The sequence below is a fragment of the Lagenorhynchus albirostris genome, chromosome 5 (assembly GCF_949774975.1).
Source record: "Lagenorhynchus albirostris chromosome 5, mLagAlb1.1, whole genome shotgun sequence".
NCBI lineage: Eukaryota > Metazoa > Chordata > Mammalia > Artiodactyla > Delphinidae > Lagenorhynchus > Lagenorhynchus albirostris.
The window spans coordinates 43,861,440-43,885,330 of NC_083099.1; positions in this window are offsets into that span (position 1 = coordinate 43,861,440).

Consider the following 23,891-nt stretch of genomic DNA (forward strand, 5'->3'; position numbering starts at 1 on the left):
CATTATTTACAATAACCAGGACATGGAAGCAACCTAAATGTCCTTTGAGGGATGAATGGACAAAGAAAATGTGGTACATATATACAATGGAATATTACTCAGCCATAAAAAAGAACAAAATAATGCCATTTGCAGTGTATGGATGGACCTAGAGATTATCATACAGAATGAAATAAGTCAGAGAAAGACAAATATATGTATCACTTATATGTGGAATCTAAAAAAAGGGTACAAATGAACTTATTTACAAAACAGAGTCAAAGATGTAGGAAAAAACCCTTACATTACCAGGGTGGATGGGGGGGAGGAATAAATTGGGAGATTGGGATTGACATATACATGCTACTATATATAAAATAGATAACTAATAAGAACCTACTATATAGCACAGGGAACTCTACTCAATACTCTGTTATGACCTATATGGGAAAAGAATCTAAAAAGTGTGGATATATGTATATGTTTAGCTGATTCACTTTGCTGTACAGCAGAAATACAACATTATAAATCAATTATACTCCAATAAAAATTAATTTTAAAAAGTAGTTAAGATGGTAAGTTTAATATTATATGTTCTCACTACAAGAAAAAGTATTACCATATTTTAGAGCTGTCTCATATGCATAATCATTACAATTTAGAGGACATTTTAAGATTTAATTTAATAATCCCCTTGCCTATCTTTGACTTTATTAAATGTACATTATATAGGTAAATCATTTATTTTAAACTACAAAGAGAGATAGACATATGGATCAGGCACAAGGAGCTTACCACAGGGGTTTTTACCACTGCTTCATTACTGAACCAATTTTAATGGTATAAGAATTTAATTAAATACTTTAGTAAGTGAAGCCACATAAATTTAAGTTTCATAAATGTAAGTAGCCACTTCTCAAGGGATACTGTCCATAATATTCCTACAGAAACTTGTCAATAGCATTAACAGAATATAAGTATGCTTTCTGTAGCAGGTGAAGATCAGTACTAACTTAATACATTTAGCCCTGAGTTTTGACAAAGTGTGCACACTGATTCAGATGTTGAGGAGTGCAGATTTTTCAGAAGTGTCACTGTGAGAAATTTTAACTCTTGCAAGTGTAGAGAAGGGAAATGTAAGGTTAAATGGTCTGGGGTACTTTCATAAAGGCTGTTAGAATAAAGTGGGTTTTACACACATACCACACACATACACAATCCAGCATCGACTTTTCCATAACTGATATCTGATTGTAGTATCAGTTATTGCATTGAGAAATCCCAAGCCCTTTCCAGTTAAGGGAATTATACTTCTCTAACTCCGCCTTAATTCTATTATCTGAAAAGATATCCTTAAAAATGGCAAATCACTTTTTCATGAAATCTATATAATCCCAACACGTTGAAGAATATTGAAATTCAAAGGGGAAGTCTAAAAAGCATGTTATTGTTCATGGTGTTGAGACATGTAAAATCTGGGGAAATTTTACTCTTTCCTGATTACAGGAAAAGGCAATCACCATTTGGAATAAGGAATTTTTAATGAACTATTTCAAATTTTCCATCTTTTTTTTTTTTTCCGGTACGCGGGCCTCTCACTGTTGTGGCCTCTTCCGTTGCGGAGCACAGGCTCCGGACACGCAGGCTCAGCGGCCATGGTTCACGGGCCCAGCCGCTCTGCAGCATGTGGGATCTTCCCGGACTGGGGCAAGAACCCGTGTCCCCTGCATCGGCAGGCAGACTCTCAACCACTGCGCCACCAAGGAAGCCCCAAATTTTCCATCTCGACACTGATTATGACCCTCCTCAAAATATGGGGAAAATGTTTATTTGCTGTAAAGATCAATGAGTTAAACTATTCTACATGTAAGTATATTTTCAGATATTGATTTTGGAAGTGGAAAAGTGAAGAGTTTTTAAGAAAAGTAATGATGAAAGATAGTTTTCATGTTGAATATAACCATGCTAATAGCAATTTAATTATTTAAGTTCCATCATATCCATATATAATACTAGAACAATGTAATCTTATATTGAGCATCTTTATTTAAAATTTTTTATTATATCAGTAACACCTAGAACCAGGAACAAAAATACTTAACAAGCCATGCCTCATTACAACTTTTGAATAACTATTTTTAATTTTTCTTATACTGACAAAAGGTCAGCTTTCTTTTATTGTAAAATATATGTTCAATTTTTTAGGTTATTGGCTTAATTTCTTTCTGCACTGATGGATGATAGTTCTTTAAAATATATTCTTCATAAATTCTGTATATGAATGGAAGAATCAACTTGGCCAGTTTTTCAAACAATACATATAAATATTCAGCAAAGAAAAATAGATATTTGATGAAAAACCTAATAGAAAAGGCTGTAGAAAAGCCCAATCTATTGTAATTGCATAAAAATAATGAGGTTATTTTTCATTCCACACTTTTTTTCTGACATGGAAGCTATAAATTGAAAGAGAGCTCAGGAATAGTCATAGGTCATTACTCACACCTGGAAAAATATGTTTGCACCTCTAAAATAAAAAACTGTGGGTTACAAAATATTTGGAAAGATTATAATTACAGGGATGTACATGATATATACTGTACCAAATTGAATTGTGGTCAAAGTCATATGTTGTTTTAGCTTCCTGATCAATTATTTTTCTCATTTACGCAAAGCTAAGTTATGTTACATTAACAACACACCTCTAGGGAATTCCCTGGTGGTCCAGTTGTTAGGACTCCACACTCTCACTGCCGAGGGCAGGGATTCAATTCCTGGTCAGGGAACTAATATTCCACAAGCCATGTGGCTTGGCTCCCCGCAAAAAAAATTACTATAAAGACAAATTTACAAACTGCTTTAAAAAGCAATTAGTAAGGAACATTAAAAAGATAAGACTCAAAGATTTAAAAGTAAATTACTTTCTAATTTGATCCTAAATATTTATTCTACATATATATTACTTTAAAGAAATGTTATATCCTAAAGGTGTTCACAAAGGACTATTAAATACATCCTTTTTAGCCTTGGTTCCAGAACAAGGTTATCGTGTTATCTTTACCAGACTGGACTTTTCCACTTTCAATAATAATAATTGAAAACACATACTGAGCTCATACAGTGTGTCAGTGTGGTGCTAAACTATATGTATTATTACACTTTATCCTCACCATAAACACAGCCAGGTGAGAAGCTTAAAGCTTAAAGTTCAGTTACCTTTTGTTCATACAGCTGGTAAAAAGCCAACTGGAAGACACCAAATCAAATACATGATTACTTTCCTGGACTAAATGTTTGTGTGTGCCACAAATGTACATGATAAAGCTCTACTCCACAATGTGATGGTATTAGAAGTGGGGCCTTTGGGAGATAATTAGGATTAGATGAGATCACGAGGGTGGAGCCCTCATGAATGCAATTAGCGCCTTTATAAGAGTTAAGAGAAATCTTGTTCCTTTCTCTCTGTCCTCTGCCATGGGAGGACACAAGGAGAAGATAGCCATCTACAAGACAGGAAACAGGCTCTTAACAGACATTGGATCTGCTAGCTTCTTCATCTCGGACTTCCCAGCCTCTAGAACTTTGCAAAATAAATGTTTGTTGTCTAAACTACTCAGTGTATGGTATTTTGTTACAGCAGCCTGGACTAAGATAATTACTAATGAATATTTCTCCAAACATTGAACATAAAATTAATATATTCAGAGTTCTAACTTTAAATTTTAAGTTTCCAAAGAAAAAAGTTTTTAAGAAATTTTGTTCCCATTCCTAAGTGTGAAAATAGGTTGGTTCTAGCTTACAGTCACTTTTGCATCTACCTTTGGAGCTAGAAGAAGAGAAAATAATTAAAATAGAAACGGAAATCTCCATCTAAGAATTCCTAATGACAATCACCTCCTCATATAGATTTGAGATCTAAATCCATATTACCTGGGCCGTAATTAAAAACAAAATAAGTAATAAGGTGTATTAGTGATGTACTGATATGGTATATCAGTGCCCATAATATGATATGATGAGAAGGGCAATTCACCACTGTGGTCTTCTTTCCCAAAACCTATTACCCCAGTCTAGCCATGAGGAAAATATCATCCAAACCTAAATTGATAGACATTCTACAGAATATCTGACCAGCAATGCTCAAAATTATCAAGATCACAAAAATCAAGGGAAGACAGAAAAGCAGCCACAGATCAGAGGAGACTAAGGAGGCAGGAAAACCAAATGAAGTATAAGATTTTGAGTGGTATACTGGAAAAGAAAAAGAACATTAGTGATAACACTAATAAAATACAAATAAAGCCTAGAAATTTAATGTACCAATGTAGGTTTCTTGGGTGAAAAAATCTACCATAGAAACAAGACATTAATAAATGGGGATACTAAGTGAAGTATATGGGAACTCTCTGTTATATTTACAACTTTTCTGTGAATCTAAAACTATCCTCAAAAAAAGGCTTTATTTAAAAACAAAACAAAAATCCCAGGCTTACAATAAAGTTGAAAATAATCCTGAGTTTGTAGTGTCATAAGTATATGGTGGAAGCAAAGTCAAATCCTCTCTTGAGGAGCTTAATCCCAAACAAAGCTTCAAAAATGCCACAGAAAAAGTTCAAAGGAAAACACATTCATTAAAAAAAATCCCAAGCAATGAAAAAAGCAAGAAAGTACAGAGGCTTAAATCAAAGTTTTCAAAAATCAGGAGCAGTTATTGGATTTATCAGCTACACAATATATTCAGCCATAATGTTACAAGTTTCTTATCCTTCAACATAATTTAGTAAGTATATTTATATTAAAACATTAAAAAAGATATTGAAAGTAGGATGAAGCAAAACTGTCCATAAAAAAGTGAACAGAGAGATCTGAGTGAAAAGCAAATTGAATTTCTAGAAAGGAAAATATAATGATTAAATATGGAAATTAAATTAATGATTTAAAATATCCGATTTAAAACATCCATCAAATATGGAAACTAAATTAATGTCAAAGGTCAAAGGTCAAATTACTGAACATGAATTAAGAGTTAGGTTGTTATATGAATGCAGCAAAGTAAAACAAAGAACTAGAACTATGAAATTGAAATTAAGGGTAATGGGGGGCGAAAAAGGGGGGGAAAATCTACCAAAGTCAAAACATATCTCCAACTGGAAGGAAAACAAGGATATAAAGAGGAGGATATTTGGTGAGATCACACTTAACAAATCTTCCCAGTTGATGAATGTCAACAGTTTTACACTCTGAAATCCCAATGTATCTTGAGGAAAATAAATATAATGAAAACCACTTTGTGGATTTACTGAAACTTTAGAACACAAAAGAGGTGAAGTAAGAGTTTAAAAGTTGTGGAGAGAGGACAATGGCAATTTGAAAACTCTCATCTCGACAGAGATAATGGAAAACATAGACAATGAAAACACATCTTTAAAATGCTTAAATTCACTCAAGAATTCTATATCCCATGGAACTATTTCTCAATAGCATGTTTCAGACAAACAAAAACTGAGTACTCACCATTAAAAGTACTACCAGGAGACTCTTGATAAAGTAACATTTGAAAGATGATTTTCAGGAAGATAGTGAATGATCTACAGAAGAAGGTTTGACATGCAGGAAAGAATGTTGGGTAAAAGAATAGATGATACACATAAGAAAAGTTAAATATGCATTGCATTTATCAAACAGCAATAATAGTTTATACATTGTGGGTTTAAAAAAACAGAATTAAAGTAATGGACAAGAAGGTTTGCTAATTGAGAGGAGAGATGTCAGACGTAATAGCAATTTACTTTACCTGTATTCTTTGGGATGTGATTTAAGGTATTCATTAACTTTGGATTTTATTATTATAAATATGCATGTTTAAATTTATAGTATAAACAGTGAAAAAGTGGAAATACAGTGTGTAATTTTCCAAGTGGTAAAGAGGAAAATGGAATAAAAATTCAATTTAGAAATTGACTAGAAAGAAAAAAATATAAAAATGGAAAAACATAAAGCACAAATAATACCAAAAAGTGAATCTAAAAGTATCAGTAAATGTAAATTATTAAAATCTTCACTTATTAAAAATTATCAGTTATATGCTTGTTACAAGACACGGACATAAAACATAAGGTCCAGTAAAATTTGAAGTCAAATGATGGAAAAAAACTGCCATGTTTAACCAAATATCAGTTATTCCAAAATATTAATATCAGGAAAAAGTACTTTAAGGGACAGCATTATGAAAAAAAAAAAGGAAACCATTCCATAATGGTAGAAGTTTCATTAATCAAGGTGATATAACAATTCAAAGTATATTTCCCCTAATAATATAGCTTCAACTATAAAACTAAGAGTAACAGAACTGGAAGGAAGAATTCAAAAATCTACTATCATACTGTGAGGATTTAAAGACAGTTCTCTCAGTAAATGACAGAACAGAAAAAAATTCAATAAAATATAGATTTAAACAAATTAATTATCATGACTGACCTAACATACATGTATAAAAAATTAATCCCAGACTTGGAGCATGCATGTTTTCTAAAGCACACAGGACAAATTTTAAAAATTACTTTTAACTAACCAAAGAACATCTGCAGAAACTATTAAAATTATCCTTAATTAAGTTATCCAGGCTAATTTTTATATCTGTAAATGTATATACTGATAATTATATAAGTGTTATAACTACAAACATTTTAAAATAATACTTTGTATGGTTTATGATTATATCACTTTAAAATTATAACATGCATACTTTATATTAAAGTGGATTCATAATATAAATTATTAATTTCATTCAAATATTTTATCTGATTTGATAATGGTAATCTGAAACATAACTGTCCATTTTCAATTTGTATGGATATATTAAAGCTTGAAAAATATAATATGTACATATTTATATGTGCAGAATGTAAACAAAAGATGAGTTTTTTCCTATCTTGTCTGATGTATTTAGGATGCACTTTTTAATTAAAGCACAAATTAAGGGCTTTACCAAAGAAAATTTCCCAAATAAAATTGTTTTAACCACGTTAATATATGTAAATATCTTTTCTCCTTAACCTGCTTACTGAGATCTAAACCACAGAATCCAGTATAATTCAGATTGTTTTTCTAGGTTCTCTTTATTAAACTTTTGAAGTCACTTTTATCCACTGAAAATAATATATTAATATTATGGATACTCATTTAAAAACTTCCCAGGTTTTAGTAAATCTTAACATTATGCTATATTCACCTCAGACGTTTAAAAAATGAAATTCAATATTAAATACAGCAGATACAAATAGGACCCCATTTCTCTTCCTTTTCCCATTTTCCTCTGCTGAGTGAGAATCAATCCAGCATTTGAACATTTTGCTACTATGAACAATGAATAATATGAACTTCTTATAAATATATCCTGATGCACATTTTTGAGAGTGTCTCTAGGTTATATACATAGAAGTGGAATTACTGAGCCTAGAGGGTTTGAATAATTTCAACTTTAATAGGTGGTATAAATACCGTCCTCCAAAGACTTGTACCCATGTCCACCCACCCAGGAGTGCATGAGATATTTTTATTTACCTTCTCACCAAAAACTTGCCATTTTCAGAGTTTAAACCTCCAGTCAATACAATGTTGGATAAATATTTCATCATAGTTTGAATTTATTTACTTGAGTACTTATAGATTGAGTTTGTTTTCAAAGTTTGTAGCAGATCAAAGATGGCCACAAACTTTTTGAAGCTCTGCCCACTGAGTTGAGGTATATGTACTCATCCCTTGAAAACAGGTGAGCTCATGATTGCTGTGTCCAATAGAATATGGCAGAGTAGACACTGTGCCAATTTGGGAGTTCAGGCTCACATTTTAATCTTCATATATTTTGGAATGCTCACTCTGGGGGAAGTCAACCATCATGCAAGAAGTCCAGTATGATGTTAGAAAATCTAAGGTAGCCTCTTGGCATTTTAGAGAGATGCATGACCAGACCTCAGCTTTTCTAGCCATCCAACCTGAGTGCTAGACAGTACAAATTATGACTCCAGTCCCAGCCATATTCTGACTATGTTTCAAAGACTCTTAGGGAGAAGGGGGTGGAGTCAAGATGCTGGTGTGGGAATATGTGGAGTTCGCATCACCCCACAACTAGGGTGTTTGCTGGATGCTGGTGGGGGAACCCAGTTCCCAAGGAGATGGAAGGACCCCCCAAATGAACTGCCAGGGATCAGGCTGAAGCTCCTGCTGTGGGAGCTCCAAGTCCAAACCTCTGGACTAACAGAGAACCTCAGACCCCAGGGAATATTTATTGGAGTGAGGTCTCTTGGAGGTCCTCATCTCAGCACCAAGACCAAACTACCCAACAGCTTATAAACTCCAGTATTGGAAGCCTCAGGCCAAACAACCAGCAAGACAGGAACACAATCCCACTCATAAAAAAACAAAAAAGAGACAACAAATATGTATGTCACAGATGAAGGATCAAGGTAAAAACCTACAAGACCAAATAAATGAAGAGGAAATAGGCAATCTACCTGAAAAGGTAAAGATGACAGTAATGATAGTAAAGGTGAGCCAAAATCTCAGAAACAGAATGGAGGCACAGATTGAGAAAATACAGGAAATGTTTAACAAAGATCTAGAAAAACTAAAACACAAACAAACAATGATGAACAACACAATAAATGAAATTTAAAATTCTCTAGAAGGCATCAATAGCAGAATAACTGAGGCAGAAGAACGGATAAGTGACCTGGAAGAAAAAATAGTGGAAATAACTACTGCAGAGCAGAATAAAGAAAAAACAATGAAAAGAACTGAAGACAATCTCAGAGACCTCTGGGACAACACTAAACGCACCAATATTTGAATTACAGGGGTTCCCAGAGGAAGAAGAGAGAAAAAAAGGGTCTGAGAAAATATTTGAAGAGATTATAGTGGAAAATTTCCATAATATGGGAAAGGAAATATTCAATCAAGTCCAGGAAGCACAGAGAGTCCCATACAGGATAAACCCTAGGAGAAACACACAAAGACACATATTAATCAAACAAACAAAAATTAAATTCAAATAAAAAATATTAAAAGCAGCAAGGAAAAACAACAAGTAACACATAAGGGAATCCCCATAAGGTTATCAGATGATTTTTCAGCAGAAACTCTGCAGGCCAGAAGAGAGTGGCAGGATATACTTAAAGTGATGAAAGAGAAAAACCTAAAGGAAGAATCCTCTACCAAGTTAGGATCTCATTCAGATTCAATGGAGAAATCAAAAGCTTTTCAGAGAAGCAAAAGCTAAGAGAATTCAGCACCACCAAACCAGCTTTACAACAAATGCTAAAGAAACTTCTCTAGGCAGGAAACACAAAAGGAGAAAAAGACCCACAAAAACAAACCCAAAACAATTAAGAAAATGGTAATAGGAACATATATATTGATAATAACCCTGAATGTAAATGAATTAAATGCCCCAACAAAAAAACACAGACTGGATGAATAGATACAAAAACAAGACACATATATGTGTTGTCTACAAGAGACCAACTTCAGACCTAGGGTCATACAGACTGAAGGGGAAGGGATGGAAAAAGATATTCCAAGCAAATGGAAAGCAAAAGAAAGCTGGAGTAGCAATACTCATATCAGAAAGAATAGACTTTAAAATAAAGACAATTACAAGAGATAAGGAAGGACACTGCATAATGATCAAGGGATCAACCCAAGAAGATATAACAATTATAAATGTTTATGCACCCAACATAGGGGCAACACAATACATAAGGAAAATGCTAACAACCATGAAAGGGGAAATCAACAGTAACACAATAATATTAGGGTATTTTAACACACCACTTACACCAGTGGACAGATCATCCAAACAGAAAATAAAAAAGGAAACACAAACTTTAAATGACACAATAGACCAGACAGATTTAATTGATATTTATAGAACATTCTGCCCGAAAGTGGCAGAATACACTGCCACTTGTTGTATGTATGTGCACATACAACATTCTCCAGAATAGATCACATCTTGGGTCACAAATCAAGTCTTAGAAAATTTAAGAAAATTGAAATTGTATCAAGCATCTTTTCTGACCACAATGCTATGAGATTGTAAATCAATTACAGGAAAAAAACTGTAAAAAACACAAATATATGGCGGCTAAACAGTGTGCTACTAAATAACCAAGAGATGATTGAAGAAATCAAAGAAGAAACAAAAAATACATAGAAAAAAATGACAATGAAAAGATGATGACCCAAAACCTATGGGAAGCAGCAAAAGTAGTTCTAAGAGGGAAGTTTATAGCAATTCAATCTCACCTCAAGAAACAAGAAAGGTCTCAAATAAAAGATCTCACCCGGGACTTCCCTGGTGGCGCAGTGGTTAAGAATCCGCCTGCCAATGCAGGGGACACGGGTTCTAGCCCTGGTCTGGGAAGATACCACATGCCGTGGAGCAACTAAGCCCGTGTGCCACAACTACTGAGCCTGCACTCTAGAGCGCCCACGCCAAACTACTGAAACCCGTGTGCCTAGAGCCTGTGCTCCACAACAAGAGAAGCCACCGCAATGAGAAGCCCACACACTGCAACAAAGAGTAGCCCCCGCTCGCTGCAACTAGAGAAAGCCCATGTGCAGCAACAAAGACCCAATGCAGCCAAAAATAAATAAATACATACATACATAAAAAAAAAAAAAAGATCTCACCCTATACTTCAAGCAACTAGAGAAAGAAGAACAAAGAAAATCCAAAGTCAGTAGAAGGAAAGAAATCATAAGGATCAGAGCAGAAATAAATGAAATAGAAACAAAGAAAATAATAGCAAAGATCAATGAAACTAAAAGCTGGTTCTTTGAGAAGATAAACAAAATTGATAAACCCTTAGCCAGACTCATCAAGAAAAAAAGGGAGAGGATAAAAATCAATAAAATTAGAAATGAAAAAGGAGAAATTAAAAGTGACACCACAGAAATACAAAGGATTATAAGAGACTACTACAAACAACTATATGCCAATAAAATGGATAACCATGAAGAAATGTACAAATTCTTGGAAAGGTACAATTTTCCAAGACTGAACCAGGAAGAATTAGAAAATATAAATAGACCTATCACAACTAATGAAATTGAAACTGTAATTAAAAATCTTCCAACAAACAAAAGTCTGGGACCAGATAGATTCACAGGTGAATTCTATCAAACATTTAAAGAAGCGCTGACACTGATCCTTCTCAAACACTTCCAAAATATTGCAGAGGGAGGAACGCTCCCAAATTTATTTTACGAAGCCACTCTCATCGTTATACCAAAACCAGAAAAGATATCACAAAAAAAGAAAATTATAGACCAATATCACAGAACATAGAGGCCAAAATCCTGAAAAATATACTAGCAAACAGAAACCAACAACATATTGAAAGGATCATGCACCATAACCAAGTGGGATTTACCCCAGGGATGCAAGGATTCTTCAATATATGCAAATCAATCAATGTGATACACCATATTAACAAATTGAAGAAGAAAAACCATATGATAATCTCAATAGAGGCAGAAAAAGCTTTTGACAAAATTCAGCACCATTTATGATAAAAAAAACTCTCCAGAAAATGGCCATGGGGGAACCTACCTCAACATAATAAAGGCCGTGTATGACAAAGCCACAGCAAGCATCATACTCAGTGGTGAAAAACTGAAAGCATTTCCACTAAGATCAGGAACAAGACAAGGATGTCTACTCCTGTCATTCTTATTCAACATAGTTTTGGAAGTCCTAGTGATGGCAATCAGAGAAGAAAAAGAAATAAAAGGAATACAAATTGCAATAGAAGAAGTAAAACTGTCACTGTTTGTAGATAACATGACACTACACGTGGGAAATACCAAAGATGCCACTAGTAAACTACTAATCAATGAATTTGGTAAGGCTGCAGGATACAAAATCAATGCATAGAAATCTCTGGCATTCCTATACACTAACAACGAAAAATCAGAAAGAGAAATTAAGGAAACAATCCCATTTTCCATCACAACAAAAAGAATAAAATACCTAGGAATAAACCTACCTAAGGAGGCAAAAGACTTGTACTCAGAAAACTATAAAACACTGATGAAAGAAATCAAAGATGACATAAACAGATGGAGAAATATACAGTGTTTGTGGATTGGAAGAATCAGTATTGTGAAAATGACTATATTACCCAAAGCAGTCTACAGATTCAAAGCAATCCCTATCAAACTACCAATGGCATTCTTCACAGAATTAGAACAAAAAATTTTACAATTCATATGGAAACATAAAAGACCCCGAATCACCAAAGCAATCTTGAGAAAGAAAAATGAAACTGAAGGAATCAGGCTCCCTGACTTCAAACTATACTACAAAGCTACAATAATCAAGACAGTATGGTACTGGCACAAAAACAGAAATATAGATCAAAAGTACAGCCCAGAGATAAACCCACACACATATGGTCACCTAATTTATGACAAAGGAAGCAAGAACATACAATAGAGAAAAGAGAGCCCTTTCAATAAGTGGTGCTGGGAAAACTGGACAGCTACCTGTAAAAGAATGAAGTTAGAACACTACCTAGCACCATACACAAAAATAACCTCCAAATGTATTAAAGACCTAAATATAAGACCAGACACTATAAAACTCTTAGAGGAAAACATAGGAAAAACACTCTTTGACATAAACCACAGCAAGATCTTTTTTCACCACTTCCTAGAGTAATGAAAATAAAAACAAAAATAAACAAATGGGACCTAATTAAGCTTAAAATCTTTTGCACAGCAAAGGAAACTATAATTGAGACAAAAAGACAACCCTCAGAATGGGAGAAAATATTTGCAAATGAAGCAACGGACAAAGGATTAATCTCCAAAGTATACAAACAGCACATGGAGCTCAATATCAAAAAAACCCCAATCCAATTAAAAAATGGGTGGAAGGCTTAAGTAAGCATTTCTCCAAAGAAGACATACAGATGGATAAAAAGCATATGAAAAGATGCTCAACATCACTAATTACTAGAGAAATGCAAATCAAAACTACAGTGAGGTATCACCTCACACCAGTCAGAATGGCCATTATCAAAAAATATAGAAACTATAAACGCTGGAAAGGGTGTGGTGAAAAGGGAACCCTCTTGCACTGTTGGTGGGTTGATACAACCACTATGGAGAACAGTATGGAGGTTCCTTAAAAAACTAAAAAAAGAACTACCATTTGACCCAGCAATCCCACTACAGGGCATATACCTTGAGAAAACCATAATTCAAAAAGAGACATGTACCACAATGTTCATTGCAGCACTATTTACAATAGCCAGAACATGGAAGCCACCTAAATGTCCATCAACAGATGAATGAATAAAGAAGATGTGGCATATATATACAATGGAATATTACTCAGCCATAAAAAGAAACGAAATTGAGTTATTTGTAGTGAGGTGGATGGACCTAGAGTCTGTTATACAGAGTGAAGTAAGTCAGAAAGAGAAAAACAAATACCGTATGCTAACACATATATATGGAATCTAAAAAGAAAAAAAAATGGTATTGATGAACCTAGTCACAGGGCAGAAATAAACACAGACATAGAGAATGGACTTGAGGACATGGGGGGAGGGGGAAGCTGGGGTGGAGTGAGAGTAACATCGACATATATACACCACCGAATGTAATGTAGTTAGGTAGTGGGAAGCAGTAGCATAGCACAGGGAGATCAGCTTGGTGCTTTGCAATGTCCTGGAGGGGTGGGATGGAGGCTCAAGAGCGAGGGGATATGGGAATATATGTATGCATATGGCTGATTCACTTTGTTGTACACAGAAACTAACACAGTATTGTGAAGCAATTATATGCCAATAAAGATCTATTAAAAAAGAAAAAAAAGACTAAGTGGAAACCTTCCAAATGAGCCTATTCGGCCTTGATTCATCAGATAGCAACAAGTGACTAGACTATTGGTTTATTGATGATTCAAACATCCTCTACAGGGAAGCATCTATTCATATTATTCACTCATTTTGAAAATAAATTTCCTGTTAATTAGCATTTTGTAAACAAACATTCGAAGTCAAAGATTTATGTACATATCTTTCCCGCTCTCTGCTTATCTTCTGACTTTATGTTCTTCTTTCTGTTTTGTAAATTCAAATTTTAATGAACACAACTTTTTCCTTTTACAGTCAAATTCATTTTAAAATTTTTCCTTAAAAATAGTAGTGTTTTATCCAACATTAATAAAATATTCATTATTTTTCTAAGAACTGTGTAGTTTGCTGGTAACACAAATTTCTAACCTACCTGGAATTGATTATTATATGTAGTGAGACATGGATATAGATTTTATTTTCCACTACTCTAGATTATTAGCTCTGCCATATATCAAGTTTCTATATTTGCACTGAAACATTTCTGTGCTTTTTATCTTTCATTGGTCTCTTTTTCTATCAGTTTATCAATCACATACTCTTAATATAGCTTTGTAGTCAGATGTGTTATATGTCAGATTTATCCTCATCCTCTTCTTCAAACTTTCCCCATATGTTCTTCAAACATTAGCTCATATTTTCCTATATAAATTTTAAAAATAGCTTATTTACTTTCATTAAAACTCTTCGGGTTTTGGATGAAAATTTACTGCATTTACAGACTAACATGTCTTATTATTATTAGAGAGTTCCAGTAGTAGATTATCTATGCTTTTTGTTTGATAATTATATTTTTTAAATTTAGGCCTTTTACATATTTTATTAGGTTCATTCTCAGGTGCCATATAGTTTTGATTACTATTGTCAACTGAATCTTTTTATTATGCTCTATGTCCTAGTTTGATATCAACACTGTATCCCAAACTAATGACTTTTATTTATTCACAATTTTGTTTTTCCAAGTAAGCAATTCTTGTATTGCTTACTATAATTGGTGGGTTCTACCTACCAATGCAATGTTGAAAAACAGTGGTGCTAGTGGATCTCCTGATCTTGTTCCTAACATAATGGATGATTCTAGATAACTTCCAGTAAGTATGATTCTTAATAGATGCTTTTCATTAGATTATGGAAGACTGCTTATATACCAAGTATGAATAATGAAAGAATGATGAATTTTGCCTATGCCTTTTCTACATTTATTAATATGCTCTTAGGCTGTTCTCTTTAGCCCATTAAAACAGTGTATTGCATTAATGTTCTACACACTGAGGCATGCTTGCATTCCTGGGATAAGCATCCTTAGTTATGATTTATCGTATTACATCTAACATGCCATTGATTGTGAGATGCATTATTATTTAATGAACACCTAAGGAATAACAAAATAAAGTTCCATGTAAATTATGACCCATAATTTCATATCACTCAGAATTATTATTTCATACTTATTGAAAGACCTGTTAGGTTTATACAAATACAGTTTTTATTGCTGACACATCATAATATAATTTATATTATATAGAGAGAAATAAATTCCTTAATTTTTTTTTATTTTTTACATTCAGAGTTTGAATGTATTGCAATAAGAAACTATAATGCAGAGTTACCTATGGGGATTTTTATTTCACAGGCCCCATAAAGCATGTAGTTGTTACTTCAAAAGGAATATGAAACTGTGGTCATTCCTTCAATAACAAATATTTCCTTCATACATATTTATTCTTCATTAGTTTTTTTCTAGTCTTCTAACACACAAAATAACTTCAGTTCAAATGCTAATTCATTCTGTGTTTTTTGTTGAACCAATTTCAAATGGAAAATAACCTTAACAGACAAAATATCTAAAGTGACAGTAATAAGAAGAGCTGTGAACAAGGTCATGTATGTGCAGTCCATGGAAACTACTTATAAATTTGCCAACACTTAACAGAGCCCTCCCTCAAATATTTTCAAGGACTGGGCAGGATTACAAAAGGAGGGCCATTTAACATGTCTCCATAAATTTTTTCTGTATTTAAAAATTAGAAATTAATCTAATAAGCTGTTAAATATAATGCTTCTTACATCTGATTTGACAATTATCCTTTCAAAAAGAAAAAAATAAAAAACACACATAAAGCTGTTTATATGACTAAAATTTGGCAAAATACCAAAGAATTTTTAATTTACTCTTGTGCGTGACTTAGTATATACTTAATGAGTCAACAATATTTAGATGACTGACAATAAAAGAAATACATAATTAATAGCTTATTTTATTCCATAAGGCTAACTTTTATAGCCTTAATGTCAAGAAAATTTATAATTTTGTTATAAACAACTATAAACATAATTTGTGTTCTATTGAGATTAATGATCTAATAAATTTTTAAAATTGCATCTAATTATATTAAAATAGATTTTAATACATGTTCTTCAAAAATAAAAATTAGATATGAACATAATTTTAATCTTTAAAATATAATCATTTACTATTCTTAAATGTAAAATATAAATCATAATTTAATATTATAAAATTTTAATCAAAATTCTCTGAATAAATGTGAAAATGTTTACTGCAAATTGTATTACATATTAATAATACAGTCACAGTTCTGTGTTCAATATGCATCTACTAGCCAATGTGAACTATTGATATTATACTTAGATACTACATCTATACATATAAAAAAAATTTAAAGTTAATATAGCTTCTTTAATATCAAAAAATTTTCCTTAGCTACCATGTGCACTTCTTTTATATACTATGACTCACAATTGGGAACTATAAGAGAAGCAATAAAATGTGCACACCACAAACAGGAAGTGATACTTGCTGTATAAGAACAAGTTGTATCCATGCTACTCTAGAGGAAGGATGTGATAAGTTAATTCATCTGTATTTTCTTGTACTCCATTTGTTTTCTATTGCTGTCCTAACAATTACCACAAACTTAATGGCTTCAAAAAATTTATAACATTTATTATCTTATAGTTCAGTAAGTCAGAAGTCCAACATGGGTCTAACCAGACTAATATCAAGGGTGTTATAAGGGTATCTGGAGGATTTGAGGGGGAATACATTTCCTTGTCTTTTCCAGATTCTGGAGGCCAACTACATTCTTTGTGTTAACCAAAATTTCAGAGACAGAGACCTGATTGAAATAAAAGGGTGTTTTACACATGGAGGCTAGACAATACACTACTTAATAACCAAGTGATCACTGAAGAAATCAAAAAAGAATTCAAAAAATACCTAGAAACAAATGACAATGGAGACACGACAACCCAAAACCTATGGGATGCAGCAAAAGCAGTTCTAAGAGGGAAGTTTATAGCAATACAATCCTACCTTAAGAAAAAGGAAACATCTCAAAAAACAACTTAACCTTGCACCTAAAGCAATTAGAGAAAGAAGAACAAAAAAACCCCAAAGTTAGCAGAAGGAGAGAAATCATAAAGATTAGATCAGAAATAAAGGAAAAAGAAATGAAGGAAACGATAGCAAAGATCAATAAAACTAAAAGATGATTCTTTGACAACATAAACAAAATGATAAACCATTAGCCAGACTCATCAAGAAAAGAAGGGAGAAGACTCAAATCAATAGAATTAGAAATGAGAAAGGAAAAGTAACCTCTGACACTGCAGAAATACAAAGGATCATGAGAGATTACTACAAGCAACTCTATGTCAATAAAATGGACAACCTGGAAGAAATGGACAAATTCTTAGAAAAGCACAACCTGCCAACACTGAACCAGGAAGAAAGAAAATATGAACAGACCAATCACAAGCACTGAAATTGAAACTGTGATTAAAAATCTTCCAAGAAACAAAAGCCCAGGACCAGAGGATTCACAGACGAATTCTATCAAACATTTAGAGAAGAGCTAACACCTATCCTTCTCAAACTCTTCCAAAATATAGCAGAGGGAAGAACACTCCCAAACTCATTTTACGAGGCCACCATCACCCTGATACCAAAACCAGACAAAGATGTCACAAAGAAAGAAAACTACAGGCCAATATCACTGATGAACATAGATGCAAAATTCCTCAACAAAATACTAGCAAACAGAATCCAACAGCACATTAAAAAGATCATACACCATGATCAAGTGGGGTTTATTCCAGGAATGCAAGGATTCTTCAATATACGTAAATCAATCAATCCGATACACCATATTAACAAATTGAAGAAGAAAATCCATATGATCATCTCAATCAATGCAGAGAAAGCTTTCGACAAAATTCAACACTCATTTATGATAAAAACCCTGCAGAAAGTAGGCATAGAGTGAACTTTCCTCAACATAATAAAGGCCATATATGACAAACCCACAGCCAACATCATCCTCAATGGTGAAAAACTGAAAGCATTTCCACTTAGATCAGCAACAAGACAAGGTTGCCCACTCTCACCACTATTATTCAACATAGTTTTGGAAGTTTTAGCCACAACAATCAGAGAAGAAAAAGAAATAAAAGGAATCTAAATTGGAAAAGAAGAAGTAAAGCTGTCACTGTTTGCAGATGACATGATACTATACATAGAGAATCCTAAAGATGCTACCAGAAAATTAGTAGAGCTAATCAATGAATTTGGTAAAGTAGCAGGATACAAAATTAATGCACAGAAATCTATGGCATTCTTATACACTAATGATGAAAAATCTGAAAGTGAAATTAAGAAAACACTCCCATTTACCATTGCAACAAAAAGAATAAAATACCTAGGAATAAACCTACCTAAGGAGACAAAAGACCTGTATGCAGAAAATTATAAGACACTGATGAAAGAAATTAAAGATGATACAAATAGATGGAGAGATATACCATGTTCTTGGATTGGAAGAATCAACATTGTGAAAATGACTCTATTACCCAAAGCAATCTACAGATTTAATGCAATCGCTATCAAATTACCACTGGCATTTTTCACAGAACTAGAAAAAAATTTTCACAATTTGTATGGAAACACAAAAGACCCTGAATAGCCAAAGCAATCTTGAGAACGAAAAATGGAGCTGGAGGAATCAGGCTCCCAGACTTCAGACTATACTACAAAGCTACAGTAATCAAGACAGTATGGTACTGGCACAAAACCAGAAATATAGATCAATGAAACAGGATAGAAAGCCCAGAGATAAACCCACGCACATATGGTCACCTTATCTTTGATAAAGGAGACAAGAATATACAGGGGAGAAAGGACAGCCTCTTCAATAAGTGGTGCTGACAAAACTCGACAGTACAGTAAAAGTATGAAATTAGAACACTCCCTAACACCATACACAAAAATAGACTCAAAATGGATTAAAGACCTAAATGTAAGGCCAGACACTATCAAACTCTTAGAGGAAAACATAGGCAGAACACTCTATGACATAAATCACAGCAAGATCCTTTTTGACCCACCTCCTAGAGAAATGGAAATAAAAACAAAAATAAACAAATGGGACCTAATGAAACTTCAAAGCTTTTGCACAGCAAAGGAAACCATAAACAAGGCCAAAGGACAACCCTCAGAATGGGGGAAAATATTTGCAAATGAAGCAACTGACAAAGGATTAATCTCCAAAATTTACAAGCAGCTCATGCAGCTCAATATCAAAAAAACAAACAACCCAATCCAAAAATGGGCAGAAGACCTAAATAGACATTTCTCCAAAGAAGATATACAGATTGCCAACAGACACATGAAAGAATGCTCAACATCATTAATCATTAGAGAAATGCAATTCAAAACTACAACGAGATATCATCTCACACTGGTCAGAATGGCCATCATCAAAAACTCTACAAACAATAAATGCTGGAGAGGGTGTGGAGAAAAGGGAATCCTCTTGCACTGTTGGTGGGAATGTAAATTTATACAGCCACTATGGAGAACAGTATGGAGGTTCCTTAAAAAACTAAAAATAGAACTACCATATGACACAGCAATCCCACTACTGGGCATATATCCTGAGAAAACCAGAATCCAAAAAGAGTCATGTACCAAAATATTCATTGCAGCTCTATTTACAATAGCCAGGACATGGAAGCAACCTAAGTGTCCATCAATAGATGAATGGATAAAGAAGATGTGGCATATATATACAATGGAATATTACTCAGCCATAAAAAGAAACGAAATTGAGTTATTTGTAGTGAGGTGGATGGACCTAGAGTCTGTCATACAGAGTGAAGTAAGTCAGAAAGAGAAAGACAAATACCATATGCTAACACATATATATGAAATCTAAGAAAAAAAAAAGTCATTAAGAACCTAGAGGCAAGACAGGAAAAAAGACATAGACCTACTAGAGAATGGACTTGAGGATATGGGGAGGGGGAAGCGTAAGCTGTGACAAAGTGAGAGAGTGGCATGGACATATATACACTACCAAACGTAAAATAGGTAGCTAGTGGGAAGCAGTCACATAGCACAGGGAGATCAGCTCGGTGCTTTGTGACCACCTAGAGCAGTGGGATAGGAGGGGTGGGATAGGGAGGGTGGGAGGGAGGGAGACGCAAGAGGGAAGAGATATGGGAACATATGTATATGTATAACTGATTCACTTTGTTATAAAGCAGAAACTAACACACCATTGTAAAGCAAATATATTGCAATAAAGATTTAAAAAAAAAAAGAAATAAAAGGGTGTTTTGACAGTGGGGGCTGGGGGTTGTTAGCCTGGGAGACCCAGATGGAAGAAGCACTTGAATTGTGTTCCTCCCAACTACAAAATGGGGGAGGCTTATAAAGGCAAAAACCACAAGGTTACAGTAAGTTACATGAGTTGTTTATCAAGAATTGTAATTGGGGCTTCCCTGGTGGCGCAGTGGTTGAGAGTCCGCCTGCCGATTCAGGAAACACGGGTTCATGCCCCGGTTCGGGAAGATCCCACATGACACGGAGCAGCTGGGCCCGTGAGCCATGGCCGCTAAGCCTGCGTGTCCGGAGCGTGTGCTCTGCAACGGGAGAGACCACAACAGTGAGAGGCCCGCGTACCGCAAAACAAACAAACAAAAGAAAAAGAATTGTAATTGAAGCTGGCAAGAGGTAGGAGTGCTTATTAAGTAGGGATTGGTTGGGGTCTTAAATAGTTGTAAAGTTACAAAGGGGAACAACCCTGAGACTTAAAGTTGCAGCTTGCAGATGTTGTTCTTAAAAAGGCTGGTGTCCTTGGGTTGGGTATAGTTCACATAAAGTTCAAGTTCTCAGTGGTGCAGGGACATGTCTGAGACCACGTCCTCAATGGTTGCCCGAATCCATTTTTGTATGCCGGAACTATGATTACTCCGTTATAATTTCAATTTGCCCTCACTTGGTTCCTGTCTCCCACCTCTATCTTCAAAGCCAACAAAGAGTTGCATCTCTCTGACCCTCTTGCGTAGGTACTTAATCTCCTTTGGTCACGGCTGGAAAAGATCCTCTGCTTTAAGGTTCTATGTGATTAGCTTGGGCTCACCTGGATAATCCAGGGTCCTTAACCTTAATTACTTCTACAAAATTCCTTTTGCCATGTAAAGTAACATATTCACAAAATCTAGATATTAGACCCTGGAATCTTGGATGGGCCATTATTCTGACTACATTTAAGCATAAACTTTCTCTGTATAAATCTTTCCCATACCGTAAGGCAGTCTTTGTTTCCAACATATATAGCAGCAGAGCCCAGGCATATTCATGCCACTCAGATACAAGCAACTTTTGCTTCAAGGGAAAGAAAGATGTAGAAAAGTGTTTACTTGGGACTGGAAAAATGTTAGTCCAAGATCGAATATTATATTTATCACTTTGATTTATGCTAATGCTGAAAATCAGAACACAAGTGAGAGAAGTCTATGAATTTTCTTTAAGTATTTATATTTTTGTAATATTTGTGATATATAGGATTCATCAAGGAATGGAGCTCAGAGCCCCTAAGGACCTTCTTATCTGGGTCTAACTGCAGTATTAAATGTAAGTACAGGGTTACTACAACCAGGTTGCCTTCCATAAAATATGAGAAACCAATGAACCAAAAGAATTATCCCATTTCATTTCCACACTTCAGAGTCATTCTATTGGTTTACTGTTATTTCCAGATATATTCTTTCTAGGCACATGTTAAGACTGTACTTCTCTGACTCCATATTGTTAGTGTTAGTTCAGAAAATGTGAAGTTTTTGAGATTTTACTCTATTTTCAAGGTGACAGGTTAGCTGTCAAAGTTTTATATTTATACCTTGACAGAAAATCTAAGGCCTTTGGGTCAGAGACAAAGAATTATTACTCATGAAAGAAGCAGCAACAGCCAAAGTAACATCATAATATCTATTCCCAAATCCCAGTCCACACAGGGTGACATTGTGAGAGCTAGATGGTATTTGCACACGCAATGGAATGTAATAAAGGAAAGGAATTCTGAGTTTATGAGACTTTGATCTTATATCAGGATACCTGCAACAGACCCATCTTGCCTTCTGGAAAGAAAAAGGATTTTATCTTCACTCTGGAGGGTAGACTAATCTTTCCCAAGAAATGGAAAGGAAATGTCTTTTTCTTTACTATTCTGGAACATCTCCAGGGAGGAAGACATCCCTAAACTTTACTATCCTGGAATATGTTCTTATACTAACAATCCTTACCTAAGTATAAATGTCTTAGCTCATATCACTCAGAAACATGAGAAATGTATGGGTAATCATCTCTCAACAGTTGGACATGGTCAGATGACCTACTTTGGTTAATAAATTATGAATGCAAGTGATATTTCTTCCAGATGGAGTCTTCCATTGATTCATTATGTTGCTTCCTCTGTCCTCAGAGACAAGCAAAACTATAAATGACAGATACTACCTACATAGGCAGCTTTTCAGAATTACCATGACATGAAACAAAGCCTATGGTAACCCAAGATATGCATATAAGCAAAAAATAAACCATTATTCTTTAAGCTACTAAGATTAAGGGATTGGGTTTTTATTACTGCACCATAATTTAACCTAGTCTGATACACCATGAAAATTAAGTGTTATGTTCTCTGAATTCTGGCTCCATTTACTTTTTTACCTTCTAATACATATCTTCGTTTTACTTAAAAGATGGAAAACAATATTTACCATTCTTTAAAGTATTTGGTAGTTCTATGCATTCTTTTCCTTTGCTCAGTCTTTATCTTACCTATCCATGTCTCCAATAGATAAAATCCTGCTCATCTTTCAAGACAAAGACTTAGTGTCACATTTTAAACAAAATCTTCCCTAATTCCTCTGAAGAAAAATTATAATTTTCAAGCACACTGCTATTTGATAATTATGTGTTGTATTTTTTTTCAAATTCTCTGTTATTTCATAGTCATATATACATATCTGTCATACAAGGAACAGGAATAGGTTACTGGACATCGGGGGCTATATCAAAGGACTTAGCATCAGGCTTTGCACAAATAGGAATTAATAATACTTACAGAGTTGCATGATTTTCATTTTTAACATATTTATAAGCTTCTAAGAGGTATGCAAAAGCATTTTCTTATGAGTTAAAATTCTTTGTTTTATATAAAGAGTCTGGAATTGTTAAACACATTTACATTATCACATATTTTAGAAATGTAAATCACAACAAAGATATATCTATTTTTATCACAAACCCAAAATTATTTATGGGTCTGCACATATACAAAACAATAATCAAACTCAAGTGCCTCAGGAGGCTAAGCATGTAAGCAGTTGGAGAGGCTGTGACTCTATGGCAAACTGGAGAACGTTGCTTCCTTTAAAAGAGGCAGCCACTGAAGAGTCCTAACAATCACACAATGAAGAAATATAGGGCTGGTAATACCAGATCTTTCAAATTATCAACCAATGCTGAACATAAAAAAATTTATGCAAAGTATATTTATTTTAAAAAATCAGGGCAAACAATGAACATTGCCTAGTTTTAACTTCAGGTATCTAGCCTTCAGGTATGTACATTTTTAAAAAATCATCTAATATCTACTTCATTAAAATAAATTAATTAGCATA